Raw genomic sequence first — 27,611 nt, 5'->3', positions numbered from 1 at the left:
TTAGCCAGCCCAGTTTGGCCCTGCTTGACTCAGCTCTGTAGCGTTAGCCAGCCCAGTTTGGCCATGCTTGACTCAGCTCTGTAGTGTTAGCCAACCCAGTTTGGCCCTGCTTGGCTTGACTCAGCTCTGTAGTGTTAGCCAGCCCAGTTTGGCCCTGCTTGGCTTGACTCAGCTCTGTAGTGTTAGCCAGCCCAGTTTGGCCCTGCTTGGCTTGACTCAGCTCTGTAGCGTTAGCCAGCCCAGTTTGGCCCTGCTTGGCTTGACTCAGCTCTGTAGTGTTAGCCAACCCAGTTTGGCCCTGCTTGGCTTGACTCAGCTCTGTAGTGTTAGCCAGCCCAGTTTGGCCCTGCTTGGCTTGACTCAGCTCTGTAGTGTTAGCCAGCCCAGTTTGGCCCTGCTTGGCTTGACTCAGCTCTGTAGTGTTAGCCAGCCCAGTTTGGCCCTGCTTGACTCAGCTCTCTAGTGTTATCATTAATCCATTAACAATGAATCACAAACAAATTATGTTCCAGTTGTGTTTAGACAACTTCATGGCTGACATCCCCCAGAACTTTACCTGATGTTCTCTCTCTCAAACCATACACATTTATGTCATTTAGCAGACGCTCTTATCCAGAGCAACTTACCGTTAGTGCATGTATATAGATATTTTTCCCCACTGTATATATATATGACTGTATGTCGCTTCGGATAAAAGCGTCCGCTAAATGGCATATTATATTATTATTATTATTAGGGGTGTAACGATTCGTTTTAACAACGATTCGATTTGTATCACGATTCGTGGTTGTCGATACGATTCAAGGACGATATTGGTTCATTTAGAACGATACGATTCAGTGACATGAAATCGATTCAGTAACATTTTAGCCAAAAATTCAACCAGTGTGACTGAAATAAATACCTGGATACTGGACAGTGCAGGTGAAGTTTCCTAGATTCCTGTTTCTTGTAATGGAATCAGGTATCAATTAATTATGAATATAAATAAACAAGTAAACAACAATGAATGGCAAATGCATTCACATTTTATTTGAATAAAGTGCAAACAACACTTTAGGTTGAATTAACAGGAAGTTAAAATTGTCTGATCTCATTTTCAATATTCAATACATTTTCAATAAAAGTACAGTAAGTGCAACCAACATTTCAACAGTAGGTTTACCTGCTACTTCTGCTTTTGTTTTTCAACATAAAAATATTACAATATTAATATCAAAAATAAAGTGCAACCAACATCTCTTCAGGTTGAATGAGCAGTGGATGAACCTGCTACTACTCTCATTTTAATAAACAAACAATATTCAATATACAATATTCAACAAAAGATTAAGTGTAACCTACTAGGCTACTCTTCAATGACTACAGATTTTTTTTCAAAAATATCAACTGATCAACATGATCTGGCTGCAGAACACTTCTCTGTGCGTTCACTATGTCGCCAGCAGTACTAAAAACTTGTTCTGCTGGCACACTGGTGCCTGGAATGCACAGGTACTGTTTAGCAAGGGTGGAAAGTACAGGTAGCGCTTTCTCCTGAGATCTCCACCACTTCATGGCATTTTCAGTCAAAGGCAACGCATCTTTTGCTCGGTACTTTAACACCTCTGCTCTGGCTGTCTCTCTTGTGGATTTTCTTTCTCTTTGGGTGAAGGAATTGCCAAACAGCGCATCTAAGGCTTTCTTCTTACAAGGAGGTGACTCATTTGGAGCTACAATATAAGAAATATATTTCAAAATATAGTCATGTTTCTCATTAATACAAAACAACAACAATCTTTTATTGGTATCACATGAAACACACCTGTGGTCTCTTCATTGAATCCTGACAGCTTTGTGCTTGAGCTTCCCTCGTCTTCCTCCTGATTTCCCATTGCTTGCATCTATTGATGTAAGAATGTGTGAACTGTTCAAATTTCTGCTCTGTAATACTGCACACATAAATTTAGAGGAAGATAAAGAACAGATGAGATTTGAGAGAGGACAAATGAAAGGGGAGAAGAGAAAAGAGCAGAGGAAAGAGGAGAAGAGTTACCTGGTGGGACACTTCTGCCTCAAAAAACCAGTTTTGTGTAGACCTGTTCTCTGTCCTCTTTTTCCAGGTAGGGCAGTTCTTTAAATCGCGGGTCCAACGCTGATGCTGTTTAAAGAACAAGAATATTGCATTCATTGCATTATTAAATTAAGTTGACCTGAAATTGCAAGTGATGACCACCTCCTCATCCACAAAATAATCAGAAGATTAAACTTTAGTATGTTTAAAAGAAATGTGGCACAGTGATGATGTAAAGCCACCATGAACTAATATTTGTATTGCAGATATCTTGTTTACTTTTCCATATGAAAAACCAACTCAAATTCAAACTTGAAAACGCAAAGGTGTGGCATTTTACAAATGAATACAGTCTAATAACCTAAAATATTAACCAAGTTGATTTTAATTAAGACTCCAAATTAATTACCTATGTTGAGAGCATCTTGGGTGCCTCTGTAGCGTGTGGAGAGGTCACTGGCCATCACCCTCTTAATCTCTGCAACCAGGGTTGAGTCGTCTACGCATGGCTGTAGGTGTTTCAGCAGTTTTGCTTGAAGAGGAGCAATTACAGAGAGAGTTGGCTGGTCTTCTTCACACATCACAGTGGTTGCCATTTTGACAGGACCCATCAACTGAACAATGTCATCCATGTTGGCAATATCACTCTCACTCAGCGTGCCTACATCTGTGAACCCCTTTCGTAGATCCTTGGACATCAGAGTTGCCATTATAGCTGGCTGTTGTTCCAAAAAACTTTCAAGCATTTTGAATGAACTGTTCTGTCTGGTGATTATGTCTTGGATCAGTTTATGTTTTGGTAAATCCATCAGAGTTTGTTTTTCCTGTAGGGCGTGACATGCAATCGGGCTGCGGTGAAAATATCCAACAATTTTCCGCACTTTCCCCAACAACCTGGAAGCACGGTCCACCCCCAAACCCTTCTGCGAGGCAAGGTTGAGTGTATGTGTGAAGCAGGTAATGTGTGGACTGAACTGGGCTTCTGCACCGGCCACAATCATATTCCTGGTGTTATCTGTGACGATGGCAGGATTCTTGTCATAGATTTTCCACTCCATGCAGGCTTCACGCAGTAACGCGCCAATATTTTTACCAGTATGGGCTTCATTTAAAACTCTGGTTAGCAGAACAAAGGTCTTCATTTTCCACTCCGGATCAATGTGATGAGAGGTAATTGTCACATACCCTTGATTTGAGCATGACGTACAGCCATCTGTCGTTATCGCTACTCGTTCAGCTTGAGAAAGCGACAGCTTCACATCATTCTTAGTACTTTCGTACAATGCAGGAATAACCTTTTCTGAGAAGTGTGGTCGGCTTGTTATTGTGTACCTTGGCTCCAATGTTTGAATCATTTCACGGAATCCCGGATTTTCAACAACACTGTAGGGTCACATGTCTTTGCAGATAAACTTGGCAATTGTTGCCGTGATGTTTTTCGCCCGAGCTGAGTTTTGGCCTAGTCTCTGACTAAACATGCAGGCGAGACCTGAGGCTTCTGCAGAGTTGACTTTACCTTTCGCTGCTGTAGCAGCGGGAACGCTGCAAGAGGTGCCTGGACGGTCGGTGTTGTGTGAAATCCCATGGCGCCTTAGTAGGTGGTTGGAGAGATTTGTCGTGTTGCCGTTGTACTTTACTTGACCTTTACATATCCTACAAACAGCGAGCGACTTATTTAGAACATCTCCGTCTTTGCAAAAGCCAAAGTGTTTCCACACACTGGACCGCAATGGTGGCTTGATAATTTCTCGCTCGTCGGCTTCTCCTCTGTCGTCTGCCATGCTATGTTTTGTTGTCTTTGCGCCTTTGCGCTGCTGCTGGCGCGGGCGATGACGTCACGGATAGGCAGACTGAATCGAGTAATGTTTAAAGCCTTTATCATTAAAAGTGCTAAGAAAAAACATCCATATAAAGTCTGACGTGCTTAAATCCAATGGGTTATTTCCTAGTATCGATACAATCGATTTATTACATTTTAAAACAATGTTAGATTGATATATGTTGTCCAAAAGGCCAACTCGCCGAGCACAGATCGATGTAGTTGGATCATAGGAATATAAATCAATACATCGATGTAGTAGATGGATCGTTACACCCCTAATTATTATATATTTTTCATACTGGCCCTCATGGGAATCGAAACCACAACCCTGGCATTGCAAACACCATGCTCTACCAACTGAGCTACATCCCTGCCGGCCATTCCCTCCCCTACCCTGGACCAATTGTGCGCCGCCCGGTCGCTGACGGCTACGACAGAGCCTGGATTTGAACCAAGATCTCTAGTGGCACAGCTATCACTGTGATGCAGTGCCTTAGACCACTGCGCCACTCGGGAGACTATAGAAAGCAGACAATCTCAATATGGTTTCATTCCTGTAGTTATCAGGACACATGGGGTGTGGAACTATTATCTCCTTTCTAAGTGTGAACTTGTTCACTTCCCTTCATGGATTTAAAAGGAAATGACTGGTATATGTAAACTCCCTCTACCCCATGCCAACACCAATCCAATGCTGTACAATTAATTCCATAGCTTAACATGGGAAATGCTCACTGCCTCCCATAACAGTCATTGAAGCGTTGGATGAGATAGGCCCCTGCCTTCACCAGGGGATATTTGTTGGACCCGTCACAACAGGTGAGGAGGGCCTCATCCTCCAGCTGCCCAAAGAAAGCCAGGGACTGCCTTGTGCTCCAGTCTCCAGCAGGGGGAAGCAAAACCCTATAGACCTGAAAGGGAAAGTGAGGAGTATAAACCTAAGGTGAATTTACATTGATGTTTCCATAGAGACCTGAGTCGTATTCACTAGGCACCAAACTGAAGATAATTAGCTGAAAGTCATCATTAACACTATACTGAGTGTAGCCTATGGATATAATATATTATCATATAATATAATACAATGATCTTTGACATCGTTCAGTAATTGAGTCATGTATGGGATGGATGATCTTGGACATCGTTCAGTAATTGAGTCATGTAGGGGATGGATGATCTTGGACATCGTTCAGTAATTGAGTCATGTAGGGGATGGATGATCTTGGACATCGTTCAGTTCTTGCTCTGACGGGTCTGAGTTTGTGTGAGGGGCGTGTTTTTCTTTCAGAGGTTGTGATGATTGGTTGTGGTAGGAAGTTCCTGTTGTCAGACTGGAGGAGAGGATGGTCAAACTGGAGGCAGACTGTTGGGTTCTTCTCTCAATCAGGGGTCAGAGGTTGAGGGTTCAGTGTGCTGATGCATAGCTGCTGTATCATGTGTGACTTTATACATCTCAATTTGATTGAAATTCCAGCTTGTAAACTCAGTGTCATTTTCCCCTTAATGGCCCCATACAGACTCAGGTTGTACCACTGATATACAAAGCATTTGACACAACGGTTGGGTCAATATTTTGTTCCAAACAACTGTTGTGTTAAATGCGTTGTACAACCTGAGAGGGTATGTGGACAATATGTGTTTGTTTTCAGGTTGAAGTTGCCCTCCATCCAGCCGCCCTCAAGAGTAGGAGTGAGGAGAATTCTATCAACTCATGTGTTTACAGGCATGTGACTTCAGTATGATCCTATGAACCAATCGGAAGTCAGATGTGTCTTCTACATAAAACATTACATTTCATTGATAGGACCATGGGAAAGGTGTGTCCCCATAAACCATGTTATAAACTGATTGTCCTCATAAACCATATTAACAAGTATCTGTGTGTCTGTGTGTGTGTGTGTGTGTGTGTGTGTGTGTGTGTGTGTGTGTGTGTGTGTGTGTGTGTGTGTGTGTGTGTGTGTGTGTGTGTGTGAGAACAGTTAATGTGGGACACTGATGGTAATGATAAAGGAGACTTTCCAGATGGACTTAAAGAGATGTTGATGGTGGTCAGCACCATCCCCATCTCCAGATGGACTTAAAGAGATGTTGATGGAGGTCAGCACCATCCCCATCTCCAGATGGATGTAAAGAGATGTTGATGGAGGTCAGCACCATCCCCATCTCCAGATGGACTTAAAGAGATGTTGATGGAGGTCAGCACCATCCCCATCTCCAGATGGACTTAAAGAGATGTTGATGGAGGTCAGCACCATCCCCATCTCCAGATGGATGTAAAGAGATGTTGATGGTGGCCAGCACCATCCCCATCTCCAGATGGACTTAAAGAGATGTTGATGGACTTAAAGATGGACTTAAAGAGATGTTGATGGACTTAAAGATGGACTTAAAGAGATGTTGATGGTGGTCAGCACCATCCCCATCTCCAGTGCAGAAGGCCAGCAGGGATTTTCTCAAATGAATCTGATTTGCACCTCAACCCGCGCCTCTCTGCATACCTCCTCCATATCAGGGCTACTCTTTCTGAACCTTGTTGGCCCACCCCTGACCAAATTCAACCCAGTCCCCTATGTGAGGACCCAGATGTGTCACAGACACCAGGAGCAAAACAAGAGATAGGGAGGAGAAGACGCACCAGGAAATGGCCGTGTTGTGGAAGGTTCTGGAAAACTTTACAAACTTGTTCTGTCCTGTGAAGTTAATCTGAATATGCGCTTCATATTATCAGAAAGGCAGGAGGCCTATATACTATAATATGTGTTCTGCTGTAGCATACATTGATTTATTTTATTTGAAGTATATTCTGCTATCAAATCAAATGTTTGTCCTACAGTGATGTCTTGAAAAGTATATGAAATGTGAGTATTGTAAGCCCCACCTCTGAGTATATGAAATGTGAGTATTGTAAGCCCCACCTCTGAGTATATGAAATGTGAGTCTTGTAAGCCCCACCTCTGAGTATATGAAATGTGAGTATTGTATGCCCCACCTCTGAGTATATGAAATGTGAGTATTGGAAGCCCCACCTCTGAGTATATGAAATGTGAGTCTTGTAAGCCCCACCTCTGAGTATATGAAATGTGAGTATTGTAAGCCCCACCTCTGAGTATGTGTTCATATGCATATGGAGGGTGTTCTGCAGTGACACCTAAAAATGTTGCTGTACATTGATGTCTTGAAAATTAGGCTGTGAGAAATTCAGACTTGTAAGCCCCACAGCTACACTAGAGTATGTGGGCATAGTATATGTTGGAGACAAACGCGTGGCCGACGCGTGACGGTGGCTGTGTGAGAAGCACGCCTGGATCTCTCACATAACTAGAATGACTGTGATGAGTGTGGTGGAAGGAGTCAGGCGCAGGAGGGTATTCACATTTACATTTACGTCATTTAGCAGACGAGCGACTTACAAATTGGTGCATTCACCTTATAGCCAGTGGGATAACCACATTACAATTGTATTTAATTTTTTGGTGGGGTGAGGGGGGGTAGAAGGATTACTTTATCCTATCCCAGGTATTCCTTAAAGAGGTGGGGTTTCAAATGTCTCCGGAAGGTGGTGAGTGACTCCGCTGTCCTGGCGTCGTGAGGGAGCTTGTTCCACCATTGGGGTGCCAGAGCAGCGAACAGTTTTGACTGAGCTGAGCGGGAACTATGCTTCAGCAGAGGTAGGGGAGCCAGCAGGCCAGAGGTGGATGAACGCAATGCCCTCGTTTGGGTGTAGGGACTGATTGGATGCATGTGTCTATGAAGTTCAAGGCTTAATGAGCTCACCAAACCAATTGTGTGTTCCAATTAATCAGTGCTAAGTAGTTACAGGAATTCAAATCAACAGAATGACAAGGGTGCCCAAATTTTTGCATAGCCTATTTTTCACATCTGATTTAATTTCATACAACTTAATATTGCTACACTAAAAATCTTTGTCTGGACAATAGCCCATTACTCAGCTTTTATTAGAAAATGAATGGCATGCCACTGTGATCATTTTCTGTGACGACAGAGTAAATTATTATGCAGCCTCAGAGGGGTGCCCAAACTTTTTCAGACGACTGGATGTACTTCATAGAAACTGTTACCCTTTATATATTCTAACCACTCTATTTAATGTATTCCATATTAAGGGCCCTAACCTAGGAACACAAATCTTTGTTCCTATTAACATTGTGGACAGTTCTCTCTCTCTCTCTCTCTCTCTCACTCTCCCTCTAACCCCTCCCTCTCTCTCCCTCTAACCCCACCCCTCTGGCAGAACCAGGAAGTCCCTCCCCTCCACAAACTCTCTTCTGTGGAAACGAAACTGATCTGAGTCTCTGTGTCGTCTGTCTGTGTGAGAGTGAACAACCGTCCAAATGGCTCAGCACGGAGATCTGCTGGACCAGGACCAGTTCTGTTGTTCTGTCTGTCTGGATCTACTGAAGGAGCCGGTCACCATCCCCTGTGGACACAGTTACTGTAGAAGCTGTATTGAGGGCTGCTGGGATCAGGATGTTCTGAAAGGGGTCTATAGCTGTCCTCAGTGCAGAGAGACCTTCACTCCAAGGCCTAATCTGAGGAAAAATAACATGTTGGCTGAGTTGGTGGAGAAACTGAAGAAGACAGGACTCCAGGCTGCTCCCCCCTCCTGCTCTGTGCTATGCTGGACCTGGAGATGTGGCGTGTGATGTCTGCACTGGGACCAGAAAGCAGAAAGCCCTCATGTCCTGTCTGGCGTGTCTGGCCTCTTACTGTGAGACTCACCTCCAACCTCACTATGAATCTCCTGCTTTCAAGAAGCACAAGCTGGTCAAAGCCACCGCACAACTACAGGAGAAGATCTGCTCTCATCATGACAAACTGCTGGAGGTTTACTGTCGTACCGATCAGCAGTGTATCTGTTATCAGTGTGTGATGGATGAACATAAAGGCCATGATACAGTGTCAGCTGCAGCAGAGACGACTGAGAAACAGGTAAGACCAGAACTACTTGTTGGTGACTGTCTGATAAACAAAGAATTAAAGATACAGTAGGAACTAAGTCTGTTTGAATATGAGAGAATTCAAATGAAATATATCCACGGCAGAAGAAATATGAACACAAACTTTGGTGTATATTGAGTTTGCTCCAAATGTATCACAATTTTCTAAAGTCAAACACTATTATCATTCCGAATGCCCTTTTAGGAGTTCAAAGTTCAGTCTCAACCCCTTGATACATGTACGCCTACCATAAAAACTATAATCATTAACATAGCAACAAATAAATATCATATGGTAAAGGGACTTCCTCAAGATTTTAGACCTTCCTCTCTATGTGCCCTATGTCCCATTACTATACTATTGATCTACTGGACAAATAAAGCTTGATAGCTCATTGAAGAGTGATTCTCCACAGAGGCAGCTGGGGATGAGTCAGCAGAAAGTCCAGCAGAGATTCCAGGAGAGAGAGAAGGAGCTGAAGAAGCTCCAAAAAGCTGTGAAGTCTCTCAAGGTGAGTATTGTTGACCAGAGGATTTTACCTGTCTCCTCCAGTCAGAGAGAGAGATAGGACCCCTCTCCATCCCACTGACCCCACAATGTCTGGACCCCTTTCAGAGAATAGACTGCTTAATGGGATATGAACCTGGGTCTTGATCATTACACCAAGAGGACATTCCCCATTGGGCCGTGGGCCGACACTGATTTTGAAGTTGCAGGCAGGGCTACCTCATCACATAACTTTAAGTAACCATGACTGACTCATGTCCCCTATACATACAGCGGCTTGTGAAAGTATTCTCCCCCTTGGCATTTTTCCTATTTTCTTGCCTTACAACCTGGAATTAAAATGGATTTTTTGGGGGGTTTGTATCATTTGATTTACACAACATGCCTAACACTTTGAAGATGCAAAATATTTTTTCTTGTGAAACAAACAAGAAATAAGACAAAAAAACACAACACTTGAGCGTGCATAACTATTCACGTGCATAACTGCTCCTTCAGGGTTATCTTTGGTCTCTTTGTTGCCTCTCTGATTAATGCCCTCCTTTCCTGGTCCATGAGTTTTGGTGGGCGGCCTCTCTTGGCAGGTTTGTTGTGGTGCCATATTCTTTCAATTATTAAATAATGGATTTAATGGTGCTCCGTGGGATGTTGAACGTTTCTGATATTTTTTTATAACCCAACCCTGATCTGTACTTCTCCACAACATTGTCCCTGACCTGTTTGGAGAGCTTCTTGGTCTTCATGGTGCCGCTTGCTTGGTGGTGCCCCATGCTTAGTGGTGTTGCAGACTTGGGCCTTTCAGAACAGGTGTACAGTGGGGGAAAAAAGTATTTAGTCAGCCACCAATTGTGCAAGTTCTCCCACTTAAAAAGATGAGAGAGGCCTGTAATTTTCATCATAGGTACACGTCAACTATGACAGACAAAATGAGAGCAAAAAATCCAGAAAATCACATTGTAGGATTTTTTATGAATTTATTTGCAAATTATGGTGGAAAATATGTATTTGGTCAATAACAAAAGTTTCTCAATACTTTGTTATATACCCTTTGTTGGCAATGACACAGGTCAAACGTTTTCTGTAAGTCTTCACACGGTTTTCACACACTGTTGCTGGTATTTTGGCCCATTCCTCCATGCAGATCTCCTCTGTGGTCCTCTGTAGCTCAGCTGGTAGAGCACGGCGCTTGTAACGCCAAGGTAGTGGGTTCAATCCCCGGGACCACCCATACACAAAAATGTATGCACGCATGACTGTAAGTCGCTTTGGATAAAAGCGTCTGCTAAATGGCATATTATTATTATTATTATAGAGCAGTGATGTTTTGGGGCTGTCGCTGGGCAACACGGACTTTCAACTCCCTCCAAAGATCTTCTATGGGGTTGAGATCTGGAGACTGGCTAGGACACTCCAGGACCTTGAAATGCTTCTTACGAAGCCACTCCTTCGTTGCCCGGGCGGTGTGTTTGGGATCATTGTCATGCTGAAAGACCCAGCCACGTTTCATCTTCAATGCCCTTGCTGATGGAAGGAGGTTTTCACTCAAAATCTCACGATACATGGCCCCATTCATTCTTTCCTTTACACGGATCAGTCGTCCTGGTCCCTTTGCAGAAAAACAGCCCCAAAGCATGATGTTTCCACCCCATGCTTCACAGTAGTATGGTGTTCTTTGGATGCAACTCAGCATTCTTTGTCCTCCAAACACGACGAGTTGAGTTTTTACCAAAAAGTTCTATTTTGGTTTCATCTGACCATATGACATTCTTCCAATCCTCTTCTGGATCATCCAAATGCACTCTAGCAAACTTCAGACGGGCCTGGACATGTACTGGCTTAAGCAGGGGGACATGTCTGGCACTGCAGGATTTGAGTCCCTGGCGTAGTGTGTTACTGATGGTAGGCTTTGTTACTTTGGTCCCAGCTCTCTGCAGGTCATTCACTAGGTCCCCCTGTGTGGTTCTGGGATTTTTGCTCATCGTTCTTGTGATCATTTTGACCCCACGGGGGTGAGATCTTGCGTGGAGCCCCCAGATCGAGGGAGATTATCAGTGGTCTTGTATGTCTTCCATTTCCTAATAATTGCTTCCACAGTTGATTTCAAACCAAGCTGCTTACCTATTGCAGATTCAGTCTTCCCAGCCTGGTGCAGGTCTACAATTTTGTTTCTGGTGTCCTTTGACAGCTCTTTGGTCTCGGCCATAGTGGAGTTTGGAGTGTGACTGTTTGAGGTTGTGGACAGGTGTCTTTTATACTGATAACAAGTTCAAACAGGTGCCATTAATACAGGTAGTGGAGGACAGAGGAGCCTCTTAAAGAAGAAGTTACAGGTCTGTTAGAGACAGAAATCTTGCTTGTTTGTAGGTGACCAAATACTTATTTTCCACCATAATTTGCAAATAAAGTCATTAAAAATCCTACAATGTGATTTTCTGGATTATTTTTTCTCAATTTGTCTGTCATAGTTGACGTGTACCTATGATGAAAATTACAGGCCTCTCTCATCTTTTTAAGTGGGAGAACTTGCACAATTGGTGGCTGACTAAATACTTTTTCCCCCACTGTATATACTGAGATCATGTGACAGATCATGTGACACTTAGATTGCACACAGGTGGACTTTATTTAACTAATTATGTGACTTCTGAAGGTAATTGGTTGCACCAGATCTTAGTTAGGGGCTTCATAGCAAAGGGGGTGAATACATATGCACACACCACTTTTCCGTTATTAATGTTTTTGAATTTTTTTGAAACAAGTTATTTTTGTCATTTCACTTCACCAATTTGGACTATTTTGTGTATGTCCATTTCATGAAATCCAAATAAAAATCAATTTAAGTTACAGGTTGTAATGCAACAAAATAGAAACAACGCCAAGGGGGTGAATACTTTTGCAAGGCACTCTCTCGCTCTCTTTCTCAATTCAATTCAATTCAAAGGGCTTTATTGGCATGGGAAACATATGTTTACATTGCCAAAGCAAGTGAAATAGATAATAAACAAAAATGAAATAAACAATCATTTCACTCACAAAAGTTTTAAAGGAATAGACATTTCAAATGTTATAATTCAAGTGCAAACAGAGTGAGCCGTGCGCCAGACCGAGTTCTGGAGGTGAAATGGAAATGAATGAGGGAGAGTTAAGTGAGGTAGAAGGTGTGGTGAAGAGCTCAGAACCAGAGCCTGGCATCAATGGACATGATAAAGAAGAATCTGGTGCAGTAGGAGTTACATTGTTGTAGAAAGTGGATCCATACCTTTTGGCAGATCCATTTGTAGTTTCAGGGTCGGTGGGAAAGGAGTTGGGTGCAATTGAATGAGTGAAGGTTACCTGTAGTGGGCATGTGATATTTGTTTCTGTTTCTTCTGACCAGAGGGCGTGGGCGCTCCGTGTCATGCAACTTGGGTCAAGATCTGTTTCTTGCTTTTCTCTTAGGAACAGGACACCATTGAAAGGAGTGATTTCTGGGGTAGCGTTAAGTGTGGAGGTGGAGCAATTAAAGTTGAAGATTCCTGGTGTTTGTGATGCCCGCCGTTTGGTGCGATGCAGACCCAGTGGTGAGCGTGGTGAAACATAGGAGTCACTGCCAGTCCTTTTGAGTTATGAGTCTTTACCCAACAAAGTCATGTTAGGATATATCAGTTATCATGTTAGAACTTTTGTGCCGAATCCACTGCTCTGATTCAGGTGCAACGTTTATGGTTATGTTGCAGCAGTTTGTAGGAGGGAGATTCCAAGATGTGGGAAGTGTGCAGGAGGGCATGGGATAGAGGATTGTGTAGTTTCGGTGGATAAAGTTGTGTGTGTCAACTGGAGGGATGCCCATGTTGCTGGGGATCGGAAGTGTCCGGTGCGAGAGAGGCAGGTTGAGGTGGCTAGAGTCAGAGTAGTGCAGAAAGTGTCGTATGCTGAGTCAGTGAAGGAAGTAGAGGAGGATGGGTCAAGGGTGATAGATCCTGAGAGGATCCCTGTGAGTAGTAGATCTGTGCCAGCACAGAGGGATAGGCCAACGAGTGATATATGCTTTAGGAAAGTTAGCTTCTTAGAGTTCATAGCAATGGTTATCAACTGTACAGCAGAAATTGAATGACATTGAATGTAAATCACAGAAAATAGATATTGTGGTGGCAGCTGCAGAGAACTATTTGGGCATACAAGATTAGACTTCAGAAGAGTTACAGGGTGTGTTGAGTGGTGGTGGCCCGTCCTCCCAGGCCGTTGGCATGGTGCAGGAGCAGATAGGGTCAAAGTAGTGGAATTGGGTAGTGGGTATTTAATGAGTGTAGGGTTAGTTGGAAGGGTGTTTTTTTATTATTTTTATAATTTCCCCTTTTCCCATTTTGTGTCACAAAGTATAATGGATTTATATTGTAGTCCAGTTGGGGGCGGTAATGCAACATATTGGATGCCAACCGCCGTTAAACACCAAAGAAGAAGAACCGTTACATTATGTCTATGTACAGTATTGTAACGATGTTCATGTCTCTCTCATTCATTAACTTTCATGGTAGTTGGTTGTGTGGGTCTCTGGTTATGAATAGGGTGCTGACAGACAATTGTTGATGGATATTTATAGAGCTCTGATCAGGACGACAATTGATTACGGGTGTATAGTTTATCGAACAAGGCAAAACTTGGCTTCAGAAGCTGGACAGAATCCAGTATATAGCTTTAAGGATATGTACTGGTGCATTTAAATCAACATCTGTATGTGCCTTACTGGTGGAGGCAGGTGAGATGCCTTTGGATATACAGCGTAAAAAATGGTCATTATCTTATTGGGTTGAAAGGCTGTGAGGTTGAGCATCCCACTGCTACTGTTCTAGATGACTGTTGGGAATATACTAGTAGACAAGGCAGTGGTTTTGGTTGGACAGTTGGAAAGCTTGCTGATGAGAGTGGTTTGAGGGAGTTGGAGGTTGGCCCTTCTGTGGTGATAGGGATGTTCCTCCATGGTTACTCCCAGACCCTGTTGTTGATCTAACCTTGGTAGAGAAAAGGAAAGATTGGTCAGAAGTCAGTGATATAGTGAAACTGGTTGACAATTACATTGGTATAAGTTTTTATGCTTTTTTACCGCTTTTCACAGATGGATCCAAGGACCTAGACAGTGGGCTCACAGGAGCAGGCGTTTACGTTCCTGAATTTGATGTGCAGATATGTAGAAGACTAACAGATGAACTGTCAGTATACTCAGTTGAACTGTTGGTGATAATAGTTGCCCTCCAGTGGGTGGAGGACGTACAACCTGTTAGAATTATAGTATGGTCAGATTCTCTGTCTGTATTGAATAGTTTATCATCTGGTAAATCTAATAGGAGTGACCTGCTATTGGAGGTATTAATGTTATTATGGAGAATTGAGAGAATGGGTTTAGTAGTGAGATTCTGCTGGGTCCCACACATTCGGGTGTGGAAGGGAATGAAATTGTAGACCAGTTAGCTAAAAGAGCTTTGAAACAAGATATAATTGATATTAATGTTCCACTGGGTAGAGGTGAGGCCAAATGTAAGATCAGAGCCATTTTGATAGATGTGTGGCAGAAGAGATGGTACTCTGAGCACAAGGGCCGGCATTTATATGAATAGTTTACAGTTTTACAGAAAGGTCGATGGACCAAGATTCAAAAGTCAGATTAGGAAGGAAGATGTGGTGTTAACTCGATTGTGCTTAGGACATTGTACATTGATCTCGTCATTACATCTGGTTGGCAAGCATGGGAATGGTTTGTGTCTGGGGGGTACGGTCGATGAAACGGTGGAGCATGTGTTGTTATATTGTTGTAAGTATGTTGAAGAGAGGGAAAGATTGAAGTGTAGGGTCATTGAGGTTGGACGGGGTTGGGGGGTTGGAATGGATTTTGGGGATGGGGGGAGGGTCTATTAGAAGTTAGTAGGGCTCTTCTTTATTTTCTCAGAAGTACTGAGTTAGGTAGGAGGATTTAGAAATGTTGGAAACCGTGATTGACCACACACTCCAGCACAGTAGGTGGCGGCATGCACCTTTAACGTTGGTTTGTGGACCGCCATTATATCATAGAAGAAGAAGTTGGTTGTGTGAGAGTTTTGTGGTTCGTGAGGAGGGCTACTATTCTTTTTTCTTTTGGTTCTTGCATATTTTCTGAATGTATTTTCTGATGGTGGAGGGTTTGTTTATTGGTTTCCACTGTTTATCGTTTAGAGTTGAGGGGGGAGTAGGGGTAGTTTGTTAGGCGGCGTGATGGCCTCAACCGAGTGGAGAAGAAACGCTGTCGCCGGGTCCGTTCGGAGAAAGGTGTGGAGGAAGTTTTGCTCATGGTCGGCGAACAGGTTGGAGCGGAACATCTGGACTCTGCATCCAGAATGAACAAGGCGGTGGTTGTGTTAATGAAAAAGGTTTGTCTTGTTGCGAGTGGGATTTTTTGTGAGGGGTGTGTTGGTGCAGATTTCGCCTCTTTCGATAAGAGTTGTGGTGGCTAATCTGCCTCCGTTTATTACTTACGAACAGACCGCAAGTAGTTGGTTAGTTTTGGTAAATTTGCAAGTGGTTTTCGTGTGCTCTCGGCTGGGTGCCAAGCGGAATCCGTTAAACATGTCTCTTTTCGTAGACAAGTGTTTGTTTCTTAACAAACTTCAAGGTTACACAGGGGAGGGGTGGAACACAGGGTTTGCTAGCACAGATAGTTTTGGGTGTTTCTAGTGTGGGGATGCAGGGCATAATGCTAGTGCAGACAAGCGCGACCAGCCGGCAGCGGGGGCTAGGACTAGGCTGGACACAATACATTTTGAACGCCTTTTTCTGATAAAACTACTTCATTACATCCACCATGGAGCCCAGTTTCATAATATTACCATATGTCCCAGATGCTTGCCGTAGTTTAGAAATAATAGGGCATGTTTCACCCTGCCAGCTCCTATTAGTTGTTTTGAGCTCTGTGGCACCAACTCGCCTAATGAAAGTTCTATTCCCAGCCCATTGTTCTGCGTCACAATGCCAGCTTCACTATTGTTGGTGATGAGACTAGCCTGTATTAACATTGTAGCTTTACCTCAGGTAACTTATTATTAACAAGGTTATGACTACTAGGTGAGCAAACTCACTGTTCACCTGGTTACACATTGAAAATGAAAATGAGCTTTTATATATAAATCTGGTAACTCTCAAAAGAGCCTTTGCTTTGCTGAGCAGTTAGTTTTCAGGAGTGTGCTGCCTGCCTGCCTTCAGAGGAGTCTGTCTGTGAATAATGTAAAGTTGATAAGTTATTGCCACGCTTTCACAGAGGCCTAGTTTACATTTCCATGTGAGTCATTTAGCAGACGCTCTTATTCAGAACCACTAGGGTTAAGGGCCTAAACCTGTCGATGTACAAGGGTACAGATTTCTCACCTAGTCGGCTCGGGGATTCGAACCAGCCACCTTTCGATTACTGCCCAACGCTCTTAACCACTAGATTACAAACCACAAAATGTTAAACACAAAAAGGCAAATGGTAGTAGATAAATGGTAAACTGGTTAAATAAATGACTGCTCTAAGCCGGGCTACATGCTCTTATCCAGAGCGACTTACAGTTAGTGAGTGCATACATGAAAAAAAAGCAAAAGCGGTGGTGGGGAGGGTTGCAGCTGGGCTACATGAGCTGAGGCAGGTTTCTGTAGTAACAGAGACTCCGGTGGGCGAAGGCTTGGTGGGCTCATCCCAGGAAATATTGCCTGTCATTGGGGAAGAGGCTCTGATCAGGGGGAAGTGCAGGGGGCAGAGACTGGGGAGGAGGAGGACGGTACCGTGCCCAATGGAGGAGGAGGAAGAGGGGGGAGGTGAGTTGCGGGAGCGGAGGACAAGGCGGTCTCGTTTCAGACGGCTCATTGGATCCAGAGCTGACAGCCAGTCAGGCTGAGGGTCCAGTATATACGCTGAGAGAACTTTCTAGGTTCCTGATGGAGACTAAAGGGGAAAAAGAAGGTTCTGCTGGAGTCTTATTTATTGATCCTGGAAGGTTTGTAAGGTCAGTACAACACGTGATGAAGAATGAGGGGTTTAGTGTCCTCTCACCCAGGAAGCGGTATAGGCTGAGAAAATGGCTCATGGGTTCTTAAGGGCATGTCTTCAGAATCTGCTTAAATGGATGGTTTTTTTCTGGCATGGTGGCTTTATGGGCTTCTCTACTGGTTTCTGATTGTGGTGATTTCCCTCCCACCTCTTATGGAGATTTCACGGTTAGACTTCCTTAACATGAACGGCGGCAGAGACTGGGGGAATATGTCAAACAAAAACATTTAAATGCCATGGCAGAAATCTTAGTGCAGGGGTAGCAAAATAGGTGTGTAAGGGTAGGTTGATAGTGTTTAGAGCCCAAATAATGACCTTGTCTTTGCTTTCATAAATGTGTCTGCACCTGGTCCTCTGTAGCTCAGCTGGTAGAGCACGGCGCTTGTAACGCCAGGGTAGTGGGTTCGATCCCCGGGACCACCCATACACAAAAAAAAAAAATATATATATATATGCACGCATGACTGTAAGTCGCTTTGGATAAAAGCGTCTGCTAAATGGCATATTATTATTATTATCCTGGGTGTTCTCAGGTTCTGCTCACAGACCTTTCCAAACTCTCAGCTGCTGTCTCTCAGACGGTCTGCCTGTGGATTTTTATAAAAAGTTCTGGGGAATTATTGGACAGGACGTGTGTTGCGTGAGTGCGCCGGGGGGGGGAGCTGTCGCTAAGCTGTAGACGGGGAGGCTTTGACTCTCCTGCCCAAAATAGGGATTTGAGCGACATAAAGAACTGGAGGCCTGTGGCATTGCTCTGTTTGGACTATAAGGTCTTTGCAAGGTCCTCGTTAACAGACTGAAGTCCCACCTGGACTCTATTGTACACAAGGACCAAACGTACTGTGTACCAGGATGCTCAAACACAGACAATCTGTTCATAATCAGGAGAAAGCCTTTGATAGGTGGACCATGAATATCTGTTCAATGTGTTGTTTTGGTTGTGGGGGAGAATTTTGTGGCCTGTGTTCAAATGCTGTACGCTGGGGCTTCATGTATGGTCAAGGTGTGGGGAGAAGGCTCAGTAGGCCAGTCTGGGTAGGGAGGGCATTCACCAGGGATGCCCTCTGTCAGGGCAGCTATACACTCTTGTTATTGAGCTCCTTTCTGGGCCTGCTCGCAGGAGGCTACAGGGAGTGTGGAGCCAGGCATAGGGTTGGGGACAGGCATAGCAGTGTCAGCATACGCTGATGACGTCTGTGTTGGTTAGGGGATGAGCAGAACCTACAGGCCCTGGAGAATAGTTTGAGGGTGTACGAGGGGGCGTCTTCTGCTTAGGGGAAACTGGGGCAAGAGTGAGGCTCTGTTATGGGGCATGGAGGGACAGGGCACCTTCGCAGCTTCCAGGGGGTTGCAGTGGGGCTGGGAGTGGCTCAAGATGCTTGGGGTGTATCTGGGCTCGGAGGGTTGGGATAGGAAGAACTGGGAAGGAGTGTCACAAGCGGTGGTGTCGAGGCTGACGAAGTGGAGGTGGCTCATCTCCCAAGTGGCATACAGAGGGGCGGTGCTGATCATCAACAACTTGGTGGCATCCTCTCTATGGCTTAAATTGGCCATTCTCCCCGGTGGTCTGCTTGTGGAACTGCAGCGCAAGTTAGTAAACATTTTACATTTACATTTTACATTTTAGTCATTTAGCAGACGCTCTTAACCAGAGCGACTTACAGGAGCAATTAGGGTCAAGTGCCTTGCTCAAGGGCACATTAACGTCATTTAGCAGACGCTCTTAGCCAGAGCGACTCACAAATTGGTACGTTCACCCTATAGCCAGTGGGATAACCACTTTACAATTTGGGGGGTTAGAAGGATTACTTTATCCTATCCCAGGTATTCCTTAAAGAGGTGGGGTTATTTTCTGGTCAGGGCGGCAGCGTTCTGACTCAGCAGCACAGAGGCTACTGTACCCTACGGAGGTGGGCTGGAGGGAACCAGCATGTGCTCTGTTGAGGAGGGCTGGTGGTTTGGGGCTGGATCAGCAGCTCTTCATCATGCGGCAGGAGAGACTCAATACAGCAGGGGGTCTCTGATTTCTATGCTGCAGTACTGAGGCCTGGAGCAGCCTGAGGAGGGGCCACCACCGTTTCCACCACTGCAAGTGACAGCAGAGACTGGGGACTGGCAGGAGAGTCCGGAGGACTTACTGACTTTAACACTGAGCTTAGTGGGAGTGAAGTGGCATCAGTGGCAGGGGTTGTGGGGGGCTGAGAGCATGGCAGGGTATAGGTGGAGGGGGCTCTATAAGCTCCCAGTGCTGGAAAGGTCAGGGTCGGGCCCAGTGGAGGGTATTACATGGAGCCTGGACACACATAGCTGGTTGGCTCGGGTTGACCTGGGAGTTGGGGAGGGGTGTCCGTTTTCTGCAATGACAGACTGTTCATCATGTTTTTTCTGTGTTGCCAGGGTAATGCCATTACTGTTGACGCCTTTAGGGTTGAGTTTGAGTTGTACAAAATGATCAACAGTGTGGAGATGTTTCAGGAGGTATGGGGGCTCAGGGGGCTGTCTGCACGGCTGGAGAGGAGGGGGTTGGATGGACGGTTGGAATGTGGTGCTGGATGGTGTATTGTACTGTGGTGTTGGGTACTGGATAATGTGATTGTGTGGAGGTTGTGGTGGCACGCAATGTGTTTTTTAGGGGGTGGGGTGTTAGTGTAATGAGGATGGCTGATTAAAGTAAGACAAGTCTCTCTCTCTCTCTCTTAACAGCGCTCTGCACAGGCAGCAGTGGAGGACAGTGATAAGATCTTTACTGAGCTGATCCGCTCCATTGAGAGAAGGCGCTCTGAGGTGAAGGAGCTGATCAGAGCCCAAGAGAAGGCTCAAGTGAGTCAAGCTGAAGGACTCCTGGAGCAACTGAGCAGGAGATAGCTGAGCTGAGGAAGAGAAGACTGAGCTGGAGCAGCTCTCACACACAGAGGATCACATCCATTTCCTCCAGGTAACTCAACTGCCTTGATACATGTGATATGAAATTAAAACTCTCAATCATTTGGTTCTGTTCTCTCTCTCTCTCTCCCTCTCTGTCTCTCTCTCTCTCTCTCTCTCTCTCCCTCTCTCTCTCTCTCTCTCTCTCTCTCTCTCTCTCTCTCTCTCTCTCTCTCTCTCTCTCTCTCTCTCTCTCTCTCTCTCTCTCTCTCTCTCTCTCTCTCTCCTCTCTCTCTCTCTCTCTCTCTCTCTCTCTCTCTCTCTCTCTCTCTCTCTCTCTCTCTCTCTCTCTCTCTCTCTCTCTCTCTCTCTCAGAGTTATCAGTCTCTCTCCGGTACCAGTGTATCTTCAGACTACCCAGCATCGCTGTCCGTCCTCTTAGTACTTTGGAGATGTGAGTAAGACTGTGTCTGGAACTGAGAGAGAACTAGAAAAGATCGCCCTTAAAGGAGAATGGACCAAGATCTCCACTACAGGTGTGTTGAAAATAATAACAACATCAACTTTAGACCATTGAAAGTTCCCTACTAGTCATATACATGTGGAATATGGGTGTGATGATAACATTCCCTCTCTCTCTGTGAATGTGTTTGTGTGTCTGTAGTGAATATAGTGGATGTTGTACTGCCTCCAGAGCCCAAGACCAGAGAACAGTTCTTACAATGTGAGTCTCTTTATTCTGAAGTAACTAACAGTCTCTTTTTACTGACACTCCTAACAATCCCTCTAGAAATATATAGCAATAGTAGATCTAATCAAAGACTGGGTATCTATCTGACTCCTCATATTTCTCTGATTTGATCTCTGCTGTGCTCTAATCAAAGACAGGGTAGATACAGTATCTGACTTCACTTATTGTTCTAACTCCCCTCATTGGTCTCTGCTCTGCTCTTCTCCCAGATTCCTGTCAGCTCACAATGGACCCAAACACAGCACACACACTCCTCTCTCTGTCTAAAAGGAACAGAAAGGTGACCTATACAGACCAAGAACAACCATATCCTGATCATCCAGACAGATTCACTAACTACTACCAGGTTCTGTGTAGAGAGGGTCTGTCTGGACGCTGTTACTGGGAGGTGGAGTGGAGTGGGGAGGATGTTAATACAGCAGTCTCATATAAAGACATCAGCAGAACAGAGACAGATGGTCTATTTGGACTCAATAACAAGTCCTGGAGTTTAGAGTGCTCTAGTGATGGTTATTGGTTCAGACACAATAATGTTGAGACTACAGTATCAGACCCTCAGTCCTCCAGAGTAGGAGTGTACCTGGATCACAAGGCAGGTACTCTGTCCTTCTACAGTGTCTCTGACACAATGACCCTCCTCCAAAGAGTCCAGACCACATTCACTCAGCCCCTCTATCATGGGTTTTCTCTCAAGGGTACTGCTGAGCTGGTTAAACTGTAGTAGGGTCCACATAGATACTAGTCATGCTGGTGTAGTCTATAGCTGAGCTGGTTAAACTGTAGTAGGGTCCACATAGATACTAGTCATGCTGGTGTAGTCTATAGCTGAGCTGGTTAAACTGTAGTAGGGTCCACATAGATACTAGTCATGCTGGTGTAGTCTATAGCTGAGCTGGTTAAACTGTAGTAGGGTCCACATAGATACTAGTCATGCTGGTGTAGTCTATAGCTGAGCTGGTTAAACTGTAGTAGGGTCCACATAGATACTAGTCATGCTGGTGTAGTCTATAGCTGAGCTGGTTAAACTGTAGTAGAGGTCCACATAGATACTAGTCATGCTGGTGTAGTCTATAGCTGAGCTGGTTAAACTGTAGTAGGGTCCACATAGATACTAGTCATGCTGGTGTAGTCTATAGCTGAGCTGGTTAAACTGTAGTAGGGTCCACATAGATACTAGTCATGCTGGTGTAGTCTATACCTGAGCTGGTTAAACTGTAGTAGGGTCCACATAGATACTAGTCATGCTGGTGTAGTCTATAGCTGAGCTGGTTAAACTGTAGTAGGGTCCACATAGATACTAGTCATGCTGGTGTAGTCTATAGCTGAGCTGGTTAAACTGTAGTAGGGTCCACATAGATACTAGTCATGCTGGTGTAGTCTATAGCTGAGCTGGTTAAACTGTAGTAGGGTCCACATAGATACTAGTCATGCTGGTGTAGTCTATAGCTGAGCTGGTTAAACTGTAGTAGGGTCCACATAGATGACTAGTCATGCTGGTGTAGTCTATAGCTGAGCTGGTTAAACTGTAGTAGGGTCCACATAGATACTAGTCATGCTGGTGTAGTCTATAGCTGAGCTGGTTAAACTGTAGTAGGGTCCACATAGATACTAGTCATGCTGGTGTAGTCTATATCTGAGCTGGTTAAACTGTAGTAGGGTCCACATAGATACTAGTCATGCTGGTGTAGTCTATAGCTGAGCTGGTTAAACTGTAGTAGGGTCCACATAGATACTAGTCATGCTGGTGTAGTCTATAGCTGAGCTGGTTAAACTGTAGTAGTGTCCACATAGATACTAGTCATGCTGGTGTAGTCTATAGCTGAGCTGGTTAAACTGTAGTAGGGTCCACATAGATACTAGTCATGCTGGTGTAGTCTATAGCTGAGCTGGTTAAACTGTAGTAGTGTCCACATAGATACTAGTCATGCTGGTGGTGATGGTCCGCAGATAAAAATGCTGAATTTTTCTGTACAATTATTTTTGTCTGACTGATTTAATCTTCAGAGTGTAAGTAAAACGTAATAACGTATTTTTATCAAATGCAATGTTTTAATTGGCTACATTTACATTAATCATGATGTTTGCTGTTAATGTATGTTGGTTGTCATTCAGAATCATTGAAATGTTTTCTCAATTGGTTCTCTGTCTCAATGTCATTTTCCTCAGTATCATGGAACAGGTAGTGTTACTTACTTGCTAATTGAACTATATGGGCCGGTTTCCCGGACACAGATGAAGTCTAGTCCTAGACTAAAAAGCATGTTCAATGGCGATGTCCGGGAAACCGACCCTAAATTTGGCATCTTTTATTTTCCCAAACTGCTCAGTCAAGCAATATTAAACCTGTCCAGCAGGTGGTGCTATTAACCAAACAATAAAACCAGCAGATATCTTGACTTGCCACTCAGTATATTTACATTTACGTAATTTAGCCGACACTCTTATCCAGAGCGACTTACACATTTTAATATCAGTAATGTTCAGAATTGTACTTTAATATCATTGGAGATTGATGGTCTTTTTAATCCACTACCCAGAGTCAGGAACAGATGAAGTTAGGTCTGCTACTGGTCAGTTATTAAATATGATTCATGGTGATGGGAAATAAAAAATACATCTAGTAGTAGTTTTCCTTTGCTATTTATTCCAAGGTGTAATGTCTTAACTTGTAAATGGATTGTGTTGAAGCTGGCATGTGGTGTGGATGATAGAATAGAGTGAATAGAGGAGAGAAGAGAGGAGGAGAGGAGAACATCATATAGAAGACAGATAAGATAGAGAGAGAATTCATACCCAGGGGAAGTTACTGACTCTGGCCCAAATGACACCCTGTTCCCTACGTAGTGCACTAGGCTACTTCTGACCAGATCTAAAGAGTATGCACTACATAGGAATAGGTTGGAGATTGGAGATTTGCTCACTGGCATTAGAATATTCGAATATCATACTGTAATGTTAGTGGTTGCCTCATTCCAATATTAGAATATCATACTGTAAAGTTAGTGGTTGCCTCATTCGAATATTACAGTTTTTTACAATCACTTTGGCACTAATTTCAGAACCTTGACGTCATTTTTCGAAACTCTAGACACAAAACTCACAACCAATGATCAAAATGCACATTTTTCAAAACTCTAACACTTTTTTCAATTGCTTGGATACAATACACATAAACTAAGATCATGTGTTCATTTACACAAAAATCACCTGTTCAATATGACACAACTTAACATCAAAGTACTACTATTTCAAAAGGCAATTCACACATTACATTTCAGATGAGTGTCTATTCATTTCATTACAATTATCCAACTATCAATTGATACAACTGCTCAAAATGATAAGTAACTGTTGCATTACCTTAATGCATAGTTGTATGGAAACAGACAAACAATATTCCATGTTTAGATCATGAAAGTTTCAAGATAACGAGATTCATTGTCACCAATTAGCGTGGAGCGGATGAACCAATTAGACTACATTATCTATGGATGTAATATTTAATCATCATTCTTTATCAGACACCGTTTCTATGGTCCCATGTACCACCTTTTTCAGACTATTTACAGTATTGACAGTACTGCACTGTATGGATGCAGGCCCTTGTAATTGCATGTCCAATTCTGCCAACTCAGTTACTGATGATTGAGTTCACATTGTGGAACGAGTATATAAAGAATTGATTGGGATCCACTTGCAACAACATAGCGATACGTACTGTAACATGGAGCCGCAGGTGATCCAGGTCACAATAAAGGTCAAGCAGTGGTGGGAGGAAGACGTGTTGGTCAAAGGAATGGCAGGGGGACAAGCACCACTCCCTGAGAGGTGTTCGTGGGCCTCGTTTGAGAGGTGTGGGGAACGTGGTAGAGGACAAGGCCACGGACCAAGACAGCCGCGCAGCAACAGTAAAGAGTGCAATGAAATCCGAGCAATAGTTGTAGACCATGTCATAAATCATGGCATGACAATGACTGAGGCGGCTACAATGATACAACCAAACCTCAGAAGGTCAACCGTGGCCTCAATAATCAGAACTTTCCGCAATGAGAACCGGTAAGTCGCCAGCATGCACTAAACATTATGCTACTCTCAATTGTCAAATGACTGCAACCAATGTGTATCACAGAGTAGGTGATGTGACCAAGTGTCTTCTTACTGTAATGTTCCTGTAGAATTGAGACTAGGCCAAATAGGGGGAGGCAGAGGCAAAATTCTGACTGACCAACAAGAGCAGGCTGTGGTCGATTTGGTTCGGGCCAGAAATGATATTCGCCTTACAGAAAATTGCCAGCATATCTTAGACAATGAAGACATGTTTAACAATGTGGAATCCATAAGTTTGCCGACCATTGCACGGATGCTGAAAAGGCACCAGGTGTCTTGAAAACAACTATACCGTGTACCTTTTGAAAGAAATGCAGACAGAGTGAAGCAAATGAGGACTGAGTATGTTCAGGTATGTTCAGTTTCAAGATGGCTGTTGTAATAAAATTCCCTAATACAGTTTTTTACAATCACTTTGGCACTAATTTCAGAACCTTGACGTCATTTTTCAAAACTCTAGACACAAAACTGAAAACGGTCATCACTTGTAACACAGGCTGTCCAATGTTCAAAACATTGCATTGTGCATTCATATCTTTAAAGAAATCTTGCACTTGCACAATCATTGGTTCAAAAAAACAAATGTATTGTGAAATACCAATGAAATGTTAATTTAGATCACCCACACACAAGCAACCGATAGTTTCACTGTGTCATTGTTCGTATCGATCATTAAATATTGTAGTACAAAACAGGTGATACATGTTTCATTATGGTACTACATGTAAATACATCCCTGTAAAAGTACTGCAGTAGTAGAGAGAATACTACAGACACAGTGGAATCATTGAACAAAATCTGAAATATATTGATGAAAAACAATACAGTACTGTAAAACATCAAATGCAGTGTTCCTCAACTTGCTTGCTTTTACTGTAAAAAGCAAAACATTAACGTTTCATTGGTATTTCACAATACATTTGTTTTTTGAACCAATGATTGTGCAAGTGCAACAGTTCTTTAAAGATATGAAGGCACAATGCAATGTTTTGAACATTGGACAGCCTGTGTTACAAGTGATGACCGTTTTGAGTTTTGTGTCTAGAGTTTTGAAAAATGACGTCAAGGTTCTGAAATTAGTGCCAAAGTGATTGTAAAAAACTGTAACAGTCTTCCAATAGGGCTATGATCTGGTTCAATTCCCCCTTTTTAACATTTATTGTAAGAAAATACATCTTTAGACATAACACATTCTTTGTAGCCTGGTCCCAGATCTGTTAGTGGTCTTGCTAAACAGATGGCATGATGGCACATACAGACTGACACTCAGGCTTCAGACTTTTACTGTCTACCTGATCACCTCTTGGCTGTTGCAATCCTCTGGAAATGGGTCTCTTTTTCTCTTGATGTAAACTGTAGTACTGGCAAACCAGTCAAATCAGAAACTGGGATCATTGTTGATCCATTTATGATCAGATGAGAATATTTAAATCACCCATGTCCATGTATGAATCCAAACAATTCTGTATTCTGAATCAATTACTGAATCAATGTGATCTTTCAATATAAAAGTCATCATCATGACATTGGAATTGCTCTGTTATTGAATTGATTGACCCAATGAATCAGCTATTTCCAGTCATCTATGTAGCAGTATATCCACAGGGGGAGGAAGTGCAGGGAGATGCCTCTGATATGACTGGGTGTCAGGTGGAAGGAGATCACAGAGCCTGGAACAGAGAAGAGAGGAAGACTGGGAAGAGAAAGAAGCATTCATTTGGTTCAAACGTCTCTTGTCTGTCTCTAATACACCAGTAGGGGGCAGGTACACCAGTAGGGTGTGTGTGTGTGTGTGTGTGTGTGTGTGTGTGTCTTTCTCTGTGTGTGTGTGTGTGTCTTTCTCTGTGTGTGTTTGTGTGTGTATCTGTGCCATGTGTGTCTGTGTGCTTATTGATGACTCTGGCGTGGGAGAAGGGTGTTTTCTCCATGGACAGGTAGCAGGAGGTGACACACTCCATGAGAGGGGCCAGCAGCAGCAGAGGTAGGATGCTGATGACGTTCATGGCACCGATGGGCAGGAGGAAGCTGTTCAGGTGCAGGTTAGAGTTCATGGTCTGAATGTAGTAACTTGATGGAATCTGTGGGAGAGGTCAAGGTAACAACAGATTCTAGGACAACTTTATGGAGCATAAATAAACATTATAGATTTGCCAGTTTTACCCCCAACATCTGAAAAATAATGTATTTGGACTTTCCACTGAAAACAAACAATGACCTGAAAATGTTCTAAAAATCAATTAATGAATGGAACCATTTATTTGTCTCTACAGTTTGAAGGAAGTTTCTAACTAGCATTAGCGCTATGAAGTCTATAGTAACTGCTAGCATGCCATAGACTTCCAGTCATTGCGCTAACGCTAGTTGGCATTGGCTCCCAAAACGACCTCTAACTTCCTTCATACAGGATGCAGAGACATTAAAATGGTGTCCATGAGTTCATCTGACTCTGGAGAAATAGATAAAGGGCTTCATTGCCTAAATCCCGAAGAATCCCTTTAAATTGAGTTTTTCAGTGATTGCA

At 43.6% G+C, this 27,611-nt stretch overlaps 2 long non-coding RNA genes across 2 annotated transcripts; one reads left to right on the top strand and one right to left on the bottom strand.

Annotated features, from left to right (window-relative positions):
- Window positions 1–1,659: 1,659 nt before the first annotated feature.
- On the bottom strand, window positions 1,660–2,554 carry LOC123483408. Its single transcript, XR_006658229.1, has 4 exons — window positions 2,463–2,554; window positions 2,036–2,140; window positions 1,805–1,883; window positions 1,660–1,712 (listed from the first exon to the last, which is right to left on the bottom strand). It is a non-coding gene; the product is annotated as an uncharacterized LOC123483408 (long non-coding RNA).
- Window positions 2,555–8,808: 6,254 nt separating this feature from the next.
- LOC123483418 lies at window positions 8,809–20,113 on the top strand. The gene is made up of 3 exons (XR_006658233.1): window positions 8,809–8,825; window positions 9,250–9,345; window positions 20,074–20,113. It is a non-coding gene; the product is annotated as an uncharacterized LOC123483418 (long non-coding RNA).
- Window positions 20,114–27,611: the final 7,498 nt, after the last annotated feature.

The sequence above is a fragment of the Coregonus clupeaformis genome, unplaced genomic scaffold (assembly GCF_020615455.1).
Source record: "Coregonus clupeaformis isolate EN_2021a unplaced genomic scaffold, ASM2061545v1 scaf0108, whole genome shotgun sequence".
NCBI lineage: Eukaryota > Metazoa > Chordata > Actinopteri > Salmoniformes > Salmonidae > Coregonus > Coregonus clupeaformis.
This window is presented reverse-complemented; position numbering and strand designations above follow the sequence as displayed.